Below are 10,597 nucleotides of genomic sequence, written 5' to 3' on the forward strand. Positions count from 1 at the left end.
GATGGGAAGCCGACCACCTAGGAAAACCAGGTGCTGTAGGCATTAAAAAAAAAAGTAAAGTAAAACCTTCCATTGGCGCTTATGAGAACCAAGGCTGAAAACACACAGGATTGCCTCATCTTTCCCTCTATGAATGAGGTAATGTCAGGAGGAGGTAGTATATCAGTGCTATGTACGAGGGTGGAGGTGTGGGTCACAGGGTGCCTTACAGTCTCTTAGTTTTTCCCACTCAACTGTATCATTTTCAGTTTAGATGCTGGGTTTCCAGGACTCAAAGGTAAGCTTGAACTAAACTTGCATAGAATGGAGTCTGAATCATTCATCATGGGTGAGCACTAACATACATGTTCCTATGGGCATTTCCACTTCTGTAGGTCTAGAGAGCAAGAGAGAAAAGATGTGGGATGCAGATATCGAATTTGACTGACAGTGCCTGGATACAGTAAACACCTAATATGCATTAATATATTCATGAGATGTAGATATAGGAATAAGCAGGAACGTATGTATATACCCTCTCAGTCTTTTTATAAACATGAATTTATAAACAAAGTAGTGAGTACTCAGAAATTATTTTTTTCATAACTTGCTTTAAAAAATTGCTTTTTTTTGTTTCTGTTTATAAATATTGTACCTTTTCATAGGAAAAAAAATAACCTGTAGAATGTGGAGGAAGATGCCACCTGGTGAACTGAGTCAAAATTGCAGGTATGAAAGTCAGGGGGGTTTTGCAAAGGGTAGGAGACTTGGGGATAGTAAGAGAGGTGCTTGGATTCCCATTGTATGGGCCAAAGCTTTCTGGTATATTCCATACCCTGGTACCAATCCTGCTAAATTCATTCCTATCCTGGGATCTTCGGGCCCTGGCCCTGGAAGTCTAGCTCCTCTGTGAACTGAAAAGAAAGCTGCATGAGTTGGATTGTGAATAATTGTAGTGAAGAAGTTTGGGACATAGAAAAATATACACAGAAAAGTAATGTTGGTGTTTCTCCAATTTACCTAACCCCTCGCAACTTCCTGTACCCTGATATAAACTATGGACTTAACAATGGGTTACTCAAATACAAGTTAAGATTAAAGGAGGTAATTTAGAGTTCCACACGCTTACATGAGTTTTGTCAACATTGATATCCAACATTGATCATCCTTCCCAGAGAAAAAACCTGCTCTTCTGAGTTAGCCCCTGTCTGTCTACCACGTTAAAAAACAATTGTCTCATGTAGTCCTCGTACCCAGGTCTCTTGGTCCCAGGTGGAGGATTTTACTTCAACTACCACCAGATATCATCATACTCATCACCAAGAGGCATTGTTGAGTGAGCACACATGGGGGAGTGTAAAAATGAATAGTGTCCAAGCCCTGGTCACCCATCATCTACATAAGTTGATGGGACTATGCAGAGTTAACTCAGACTTCCTTCATTATTGTCCCCTTTACGGCAGTCCTTTAGATTCCCTCCACTCCCAATCTTACCCTTCCTGCCTAGAATGTAAAATTTCTATACCACAGATAAAGTGTTCTGTACTATGGTCCTTTGAGTGCCACAAATAATTCAAATGTCTATCATCCCTTTACCCTAAAAAACTTACGTTCAGCCCCTTGGTGGGAAGGGGCGCATGTGTCGTGATACCGCCCCCGTTGTGGGATATTGTGATGAGGGAAAAAGCTGGAACCCCATCCTACCCTTACTTTATGTGCGATCCCATCTGTAATCCTTGCTCAGCCTCTTGGTAGCCTGCCCTTGCCATCTGTAAAAGGGGACCCACAGTGCCTTCCTTAAAGAGCTGTAAGGAGAAGTAAATGGGAAACCCTTTACAGAGGAGATGGCACATGTTAGGACTTCAACACATGTTAGTCCTGGCCCACATTTCTCCTCTCCCAGAGAGTGATGACTGTTACCTAAACCAAACGACATCACTGCCACAGAGACCAGCTAGCAATGTGGCAGTCAGAAGTAGCACATACTCAAATTTACATTATGAATGGAGCCTTGGGGCCATTGCTGTATTGCAGGATGGCTTTGCTGAGTGATCTGGAGCAGGGAAAGATCATCAAATCGGTTCCTTTACTTCCTCACCATTTTCTGTCCCCTCGTTTTGTCTTCTAGATTGACATTGGAAAAGCATTTTCCCACTGAGTCCCAAATGAAGCGAGAATGCAGATAAAGAGGAAGCAGGAATCACAAGCCTTTTACTCTGACACTGGACCCATCACTTTCTACAGGACCACGTGCTAGGATCTCATCTGCATCACCAGCTTCTTCAAAGAGAGGGGTTGGGGTGTGAGTACCCATGTGGCCACAATATTAGAAATGTGTGAAACTATAAGTTCTCAATTCCTGGAAGGTCATCATATATCAAGGAGATGGTCTGGTGACCTCTGGGAAGGGCAACAGGTAGAATCCCATTCCCGCTTCTTAGTAGATGACTCTGGGACAACAGGTTTTCCATCAGTGAGTCTGACTTTATCATCTGTCAAATGAGAATGAAGATGCTGTCTTCAGTGAGTTGTTGTGAATGGATAATGCAAAATAAGTAATTGTTTGCATGTTTCAGCTATAAATATATATATGTGTATATATATGCATACACATATGTATGTATGTATGTGTGTGTGTATGTGTATATATATATAAATGATATCATAGTGTAAGTGGCTTTTGCAAGTCTTTTTCTCTGTAAAATAGTGTTTCTGAGATTTCTCTAATAAGATGACCATGGGGCTCTTTTGATTTCACTAGTTATGCTGCTGTGACAATTGTTTCCTGGGGCGCAGGTGTTCCAGATGCTCTGTAGGCTAGAAATAACAGTAGTGGGGGGCAGCAATCGGGGGTTTCGCCTTCTTCTCTAATACAAGTTACATAATGTCTCTGCAAAGAGCTCGTACCAATTAGTTCTTCCCCAGCAGGGTATGGCATTCTCATGTAAACAGGATGTAGTATAAACAGAAAGGTACTAACCAGATTTTGTTTTCAAACTCTAGAATTATTCCAGGACATAAGCTGAGGCATAAAATTGCATCATTAGCAGGCATTTATGAAATGTTTAAAATGCACATGTGGAATATGCCATTTATAGGGAAATGAGAAATGGAAAATGAAAAGTATTCTCATCTTCTAACAACAGGACAACAGGATGTCACTTTACCAAATATGAAAACAATGTTGTAAAACTATTATTTGCACACATCTAGAAAAACAGGTGCTTTCATCTTGTAGTCGTTTGGGTACATATTAGCGATGAAATTTTAAAGTTCAATGGATGGTATTTAAATTGTTAAGTGTTCATGCTCTTTAACAAAGCAGTTCCGCTTGTCAGAATATATCCTCCAGATGCAGCCAGGGAGGCCCCGTCATTCATCTACTCAGGGCTGAGGTGACCACTGGCCTAGTTGCTTAGTGTCTTCAGGCCATCTGACCCTGTGGCATCCTTCCTTGATCCAACCAGGAAAATCTGTCTCATAGCTAGATGCCCAGACCCAAGGACCATCCACAGAGCCAATCTAAGTGTTGCTACTGAGCAGTGATCAGGTCCCTACTCCTGAAGGAACCTGTACTTCCTTCCCTTCTTGTCCTCATTCTCTGTCCTTAGGGGCCTTCCCCTGCCCACCAGGTACAAGCAGCCTTATCTTCCACATGAAATTAAACTTTCACGAAGGACAGAAGAAATATGGACTTCGGACAGGTTGGTTCTGCTTCCAACCCTGCCACAAACCTACCTTGAGGGAAGGGGAAAGGGCACCAAGCCTGGCTCCCTGCTGCAGGATGGGTAAACACTGAAAGAGCAGAGATTAACCACCTCAGCAATATGTGTCCGGATCCCTTTGCTAATGCTCTTCCACCAGCAACTAAAAGTGCCTAGGCTGCCAGGTTCCATCTCTGGCTCTGGCAGTGACATGGGAAGCAGGCAACCTCTTTGCCATCTGTGTGCCCAGGAGCCCATGCTTTGGAGTCACATATGTCAATTACGAAAGGATAGTGATACTTCACCACCAGGACTGTCTTGAGGATTAAATCCAACCAGTAACACAAAGAACCTGGAGTTGGGCCCCTCTAAACATGCGTCTTCATACATAGTAGCTGTCTTTCCCCCTGGAACAAGAAACTCATGTGTCAACATGACCTGCCCCTCAGTCAGGGCCCCTTAACCTCGATGCCCATCAGAATTACCTTGATGATCTTTGTCTAAACCCTCACCTGAAACGCTCCTGTTGATAGACACAGGACTTCTATATCAAAGGCCATTCACATTTCTAAGTTGTAATAACATGGGCCCTAGAAAACAGATATGTCTGTTTGGTACCAACAGTGTATACGAGTATCCATTTCCACTTTATTCCATCAATCAGATTTTCTTTATTGCCAGTTTTTCTGTGTTAATATGAGCGTTTGTCTGTATTTCTCATCTGATCTGCTCCTTTTCCCCAGACCCGCCCCATTGGAAGAGTCACCTCAGATGGTCGTTAAACCTACAGATTCATAGGCTTTTTTCTTAAGGTTGCCAGGTTTAGCAAGTAAAACTATGTTGTGCCAGCTGAGTTTGAATTTCAGATCAACCAAATTATATTGCATACAACATACATAAAAAATATTTATTGTTTATCTGGAATTCAGATTTAATTGAGTGTCCTATATTTTATTTGGCAGCCCGACCCATGACAGGCTATGCAGAAGAGAATCAAGGTGCTCTGGTCAACGGCCCCAGCTGAGCTCCCATCAGATGCCATCATTTATGTGAGTGAGCTCTCCTGGATGTCCCAGTCAAGTGGAGCCTCCAGATGACAAATTCCACATGGAGCAGAAAACCACCCAGCTGAGCCTGGTCAACCCCACAGAGTCCTGAAAGATAATAAGTGGCTATTGTTTGAGGATTTTGTGAAGTTGAAAAGGATATCCAAGATTGTGGTCTGGGCGCAGTCTTCCTCTTTTTCTGCAGTCTTTTATCATTGGTTAAAACAGAGATTCTCTTATCCTTGAAGCCTTGGTAGGTCTTTGTTATGTTTGGCTGCTATGTGTGGGTATCGACTTCTGACCATTTCATCAATTTCTTCTTGAAAGGATTACCAAAGGAATTTTTATGATGTGCTTTTCACCCTACTCTTGGAACTTAGAAACTCATCCCACTCTCCCTCCATGACAGGAGCCTTCAGTGCAGTCACACACATTAAGGAATTGAGAGGCCGGTACTACAAATGGCTCCATGAGCCACATGGAAAGCCATATCCTTAGAATGTGGCTTGGTGAGTATGCAATCAGAACAAGTAGTAGTTATTCACTTTGAGAAGTGTTCCTCAAAGAAGGCACCCTGACATGCTTTCTGTTGCTCAGTGATAGCCTTGCAAGGAAGACATCTTCCTTGGGCACATGTAGACAGGACTCCTTCACTAGGCAGCAGATAGATACACATTGCAGTCTGTAGCCTTTGTCACTTTCTCAATCCAGGACTGCTGGGCGGACAAATCTGTACCATTCTGGGGTTAATTAAAAGCAGCACCTTGCCTGCAGATCTAAGCCACTTTCTCCAATATTACATTTGTAAGGAATAGAACTGATGAATTGCATTCTTTATTCTTTTGTCCTATTTCTTAGTTGGTTCAGAGCTCAGATGTGGAGAAGGGGTGTATTTTGGGAGCTCCTTAATGACTCAAGTATTTTGGAGCAAGACCTTAGGAATAGTAGGGGAGCTGCTGTGACAGAGCAAAGCAGAACATAGGCCCCCTAAGCACAGATTGATACTAAGAGTTTCGACAGGAGAATGTCTGGGCTATGCAATTCCTGTTTTTCCTTCCAGCCTCACTAATGAGGGAAATTATTCTTGCAAAAGAGCGAGAGTGAGTGTGTAGAGGGGCTGGAAGAGTTTTGGTCATGAATGTCCCTCTACGTGGAAGAAATGGATAAGAATTCCCCAGGATAAACCAATGTAGGGTTGCTGCCTACTGAATGACTAATATTTTAGGCCTGCCTCCCTGAAATAACTGAGATTTCTTAAACAACATTTTTGTTTTGTGTATGTGCCTATATTACTCCATCACATGATTACAGACAGTTCTTAGTTCTCTGCCACAGATGCCTGTTTAGCATTGCATGTGATTTTATACATTCACCCTCCCAGGCTATCTCATCTCCAAGACCCCTAGGATACTTCCCTGGATCTTCATACTGATAATACTCCCCTCCTGTCTCTTTAAAGCAAACACAATTCCTGATGACATGGGCATGCTTTGTTCCAGTGACTGGTCAGCTTCCAACAATTGCCAGTGTCCTAGTGTAGTGCCTCTAATTAGTATACTTTCCCATGGAGCTTTCTTGAAGAGTGAAAATGTTTTACTTTTAGCAAAGGGCAAGGGGACTGTGAGCTTTGGGAAGGTGATTCCAGTGTGGAGCATAAGCATGCACTTTGCAGTTGCCATGGAAACCTGACATGAATCCAGTGACCTTGAGATTTTTCCATAGAGACCGACCTAGTCTGGCAGTAGAGTAGGTCCCAGCCTTCAGGTGTTTGGGACTCAGATGAGGGTGTGGGTCCCCACGATGGGCGCTGAACCACTCTGGGGTCGGGGGAGACCAAGGGATCCCGCTCCGAGCCGCCGCTTTCCCGCTTTGGGGTTCGGGGCTCCAGCGGTCGCGTAGGTAACGCCAGGGTCCCGCCGGGCCCCAGGGAGTGTGGGGTCCCGCTCCAGGGGCGGCCTGGAGCTACTTCCCATCTGAAGGCAGGGGCGCGGGAGGAAGGACGGGCAGCGGCACTCTCAGCCCAGCTCCCCCCTCTGCGAAGCGGGGACGAGGACGCTGAACGCGCAGCGGCGCTGTGAGCAGGCGGCGAGGACGCGCGTCGACCCCCGGCCCTGCGGTTCCCGCGAGGTCGTGATGCCCGCACGGGCTCGGGCCGCCTCTTAGTCCTTTCCAGCTTCGTCGCCAGGGGATAGGCGAGGAAAGGAGAAGAGAAGGCCCTGGCGAGACGCCCATTGTAACGGCTGCTTGTCAGGATGACCGCTCACTGGTGTCGGTGTCATCGTCACTAACCCAGCGCCTAGCATGGCGCTGGGCACATAGTCACACCAGTAAAGTGTAGTGATGCTAAAGCTGTCTGTCCCTCTGCAGAGCTCATATGAGGTGTCCATGGAGGCAGATTCTGAGGATCTGTGTCCTGATGGCTGCCAAGGCTTCTACTCCAGGTTCAAGGGCAGCAGTCTTCAGGAGACCCCAATACCTCACAACACTAGTGGGATCTGACACATGGCTCAAGTGAGTTCATAGATCTGAACAAAAGCAGGTCGTGGAATTGCTCCTGTGGGGGTCACATACCAGCAGCCTAAAAGTAGAAAAGCTACTTTGATCTCATCTGGGTCGGGGAGGAAAAAGAGGTTTAGCCGGTGGAATTAGAACCCATCATCAGCTGCATGCTTTTCAATAGCCCTGAGGCTCATCTTAGAGAAGATATTTTTGTCTAAAAACATTGAATTTTCCTGCTTGAGGAAGGATCTTGATATTTATCATATCGTGCAATAAATTTACATATATTTTGACTATGTATAAAAATCACTATTCCCATTAGTACCATTAGATGGGTGTTGAAATATGTAGGAGTTTTTCGGCTTTTGTTTTTGCAAGGTATTGTGAGATTGTAATATGGAGTCTTTCCAGGTAGCCACATTTTTATCCATTCTATAGTGAAATTATGTAGAAGTCAGGAAATTTTCATATATTAGTTAAAATATCATGTAAAAAGATTTATCATTTTTCAAAAATAAGTTATCCTAAACTTTATCCTTTCATAATAACACACAGCCATGTTCTCTAAAAAAAAAAAAAAAGACTACATAGTATTCTTAAATATCACGGTGATTATTTTGTCAGGTGGTAACATTTTCATTTCTGTACTTAAGATGGAAATATCTATCAACTTTTTCTAAATATTTAGATCTATCTCATTACAAATGATTATTCCTATTTTGGACATACATTGTTGCTTATCAGTTTGATAAGACATAATGTGATAATGTGGATCTGTTAATATACGCCAAGAGCATATTAGTGGGAATTGTCCTGATTCATTTTATTTCATCAAAGACTTAGAAAAATTCAAATATGTTTCAATACTGCATTGAGGTATGGTTGATATCCAATATACTGCACATATTTAAAGTACATGCTTTACTAGATTGTGACATATGTATACATTGTGAAACCATTACAGCCTAGGTAATGAATATATTCATCATCCCAAAAACTTTTTCCTGCCCCTTTATAATCTTTCTATCTACCTATAGCCAGCCTCTATGTTCCTCCCACCTCTCCCCGTTTCCAGGCAACCACTGATCTTCTGTCACAGTAGATTAATTTTCATTCCCTATAATTTCATGTAAATGGAATCATACAGAATGTTTTTTTTTATTTTTCCTGTCTGGCTTCTTATAGTCAACCTACTTACTTTTAGATTTACTCATGTTGTTGCATGATTGACTATTATTTATTGCTAAGTACCATTCCACTATATGGATATACCACTATTTGTTTTATCCATCCATCTTTCGATGGGCAGTTGTTTTCAGTTCGAGGCTCTTTTAAGTAAAGGCTCTATAAACATTTGTGTATAAGTCTTTGTATGGGCATATGCTTTCTTTCTCTCAGCTAAATCCTAGGAGTGTAATTGCTGGATCATATAATAGATGTAAGAATAGCATTGTTAAGAAACTGTCACACTAGTAGTGTTATTTTTTATTCCTTCCAGCAGTGTATGAGAGTTCTCTCCTTCACAACCTGGCAAAGGCTTGGTATGTTCAGGGTTTTTTTTTTTTTTCATTTTAGCCGTTCTCAGAACAGCGTAGTTGTATCTCATTGCAGTTTTCATTTTTATTTCCCGAATGCTTAATGTTGCTGAGCATCTCTTCATGTGCTTACTTGCTATTTGTATATTCTTTGATAAAGAGTCTGTTCAGATCGTCAGTCTATTTATTTAGTAGAGTGTCTGTTGATTTCTTATTGACTGTGAAGTGATTTTCTATATTTCAGATAGAGGCTTTTGTCAGATATGTGATTTGCAAATATTTTTCCCAGTCTTTGGCTGATCTTTTCATTCTCTCAATCATGTTTTTGGAAGAGAAGGTTTTAAGTTTGAGGAAGCCCTATTTATATATATGTTCCCATACAGTTTAGATTTTGTTTTGGTGTCATATATGAGAAATGTTTACTTAACCCAAGAGCACAAGAATTTTCTCCTAGAAATGTCATAGCTTTCAGTTTTATATTTAGGTCTAACATCCATTTTGAGTTGTATTTTGTATATGGTGCGTATATGGATCAGAATTAATTTATCTGCATATGGATATCCATCTGTTCAGCACCATTTGTTGAAAAGACTTTCCCTTTTCCACTGAATCACTTTTGATCTATGTAAACATCAGATATCCATATACATGTGGGTGTATTAACTCTTGATTCTGTTCCTTTGATGTTCTTGTCGACCTTGACGCCAATACCACAGTCTTGATTATTGAAGGTTTATATGAGTCTTGAAATCAGGTAGTGTTCACCCTTCAACTCTGTGCTTTTCCAAAATTATTTTCATACCCTAGTTCTTTTTATTTCTACATGAATTTCAGAATTATCCTGTCAATTTCTTTAAAAGGGTATCTATGTATTTTCTACTGGGTTTGCCTTGAAACTATAGATCAGTTTGAGCAGAATTGACATCTTAACAATACTAAATCTGGTCCATGAACATAAGATGTCTCCCCACTTATTAGATCTCCTTTAATTTCTCTCAGCAATATTTTGTAGTGTTCAGTTTATAGATGTTGCACATCTGTGAGCAGATTGTCTCTAAATATTTCATACTATTTGATGTTATTGTAACTGTCTATTTTATTTTATTTTATTTTATATTAATTTAATTTAATTTAATTTAATTTAATTTAATTTTTTTAATGCCTACAGCTCCTGGTATTCCTAGGTGGTCTCCTATCTAAGTATTAACCAAGCCCGACCCTGCTTAGCTTCCGAGATCAGATGAGATCAAGCACATTCAGGGTGGCATGGCCATAGACCTGTCATTATTTTAAATTACGATTGCTAATTATTACATTTTCACTGAAATGTCAGCAGCCAAACGTATAATGATAGATGTCGAGAATTTTTTTGGACATATTTTATTCAAATACCAATCTGATCACACACAGTCCAAAAACATTCAAATAATAAACCAAAGAGAAACAGATATTACTGCTTGGTCTTCGAACATAGCCAACGATGCCATGCTTGCCTGTGATCTTGCCAACATAAAACCACATCCACACCTAGGTGTCCACCAAACCATTCAGCAGAGTTTCCTTAACTATGAGCTGTTTGAAGCTACCAGTTTGAGCACTATTGACTGTTTTTTAAAGCTATGAATAGCTGAAGGGATCTCAGCAGGGGTTAGAGGAACCACTCAACCTTGGCACAGTGCCAAAATGTGGCCAACTGAGGTTTCCAGTAAGGCACAGCAATGTTTACCAGTGGTTCTAGGATGGAAAGTTCATGGACTCAGATGGCTGGCTGAATGTCAGTCATCCCCTAGAAGGACCACTTGAGGAATCTTTTTTGTTTGAAAGCACAGGCTAC

General features: G+C 41.6%; 1 long non-coding RNA gene and 1 pseudogene across 1 annotated transcript; one reads left to right on the plus strand and one right to left on the minus strand.

Annotated features, from left to right (window-relative positions):
* The first annotated feature begins 204 nt into the window (after positions 1-204).
* Positions 205-4,734, plus strand: LOC118607797. The gene is made up of 3 exons (XR_004952835.1): positions 205-708; positions 2,108-2,281; positions 4,646-4,734. It is a non-coding gene; the product is annotated as an uncharacterized LOC118607797 (long non-coding RNA).
* A 5,188-nt stretch (positions 4,735-9,922) lies between these two features.
* On the minus strand, positions 9,923-10,041 carry LOC118608235 (annotated as a pseudogene).
* Between the last annotated feature and the right edge of the window lie 556 nt (positions 10,042-10,597).

Source organism: Rousettus aegyptiacus, unplaced genomic scaffold (genome assembly GCF_014176215.1).
Source record: "Rousettus aegyptiacus isolate mRouAeg1 unplaced genomic scaffold, mRouAeg1.p scaffold_m13_p_9, whole genome shotgun sequence".
Lineage (NCBI taxonomy): Eukaryota > Metazoa > Chordata > Mammalia > Chiroptera > Pteropodidae > Rousettus > Rousettus aegyptiacus.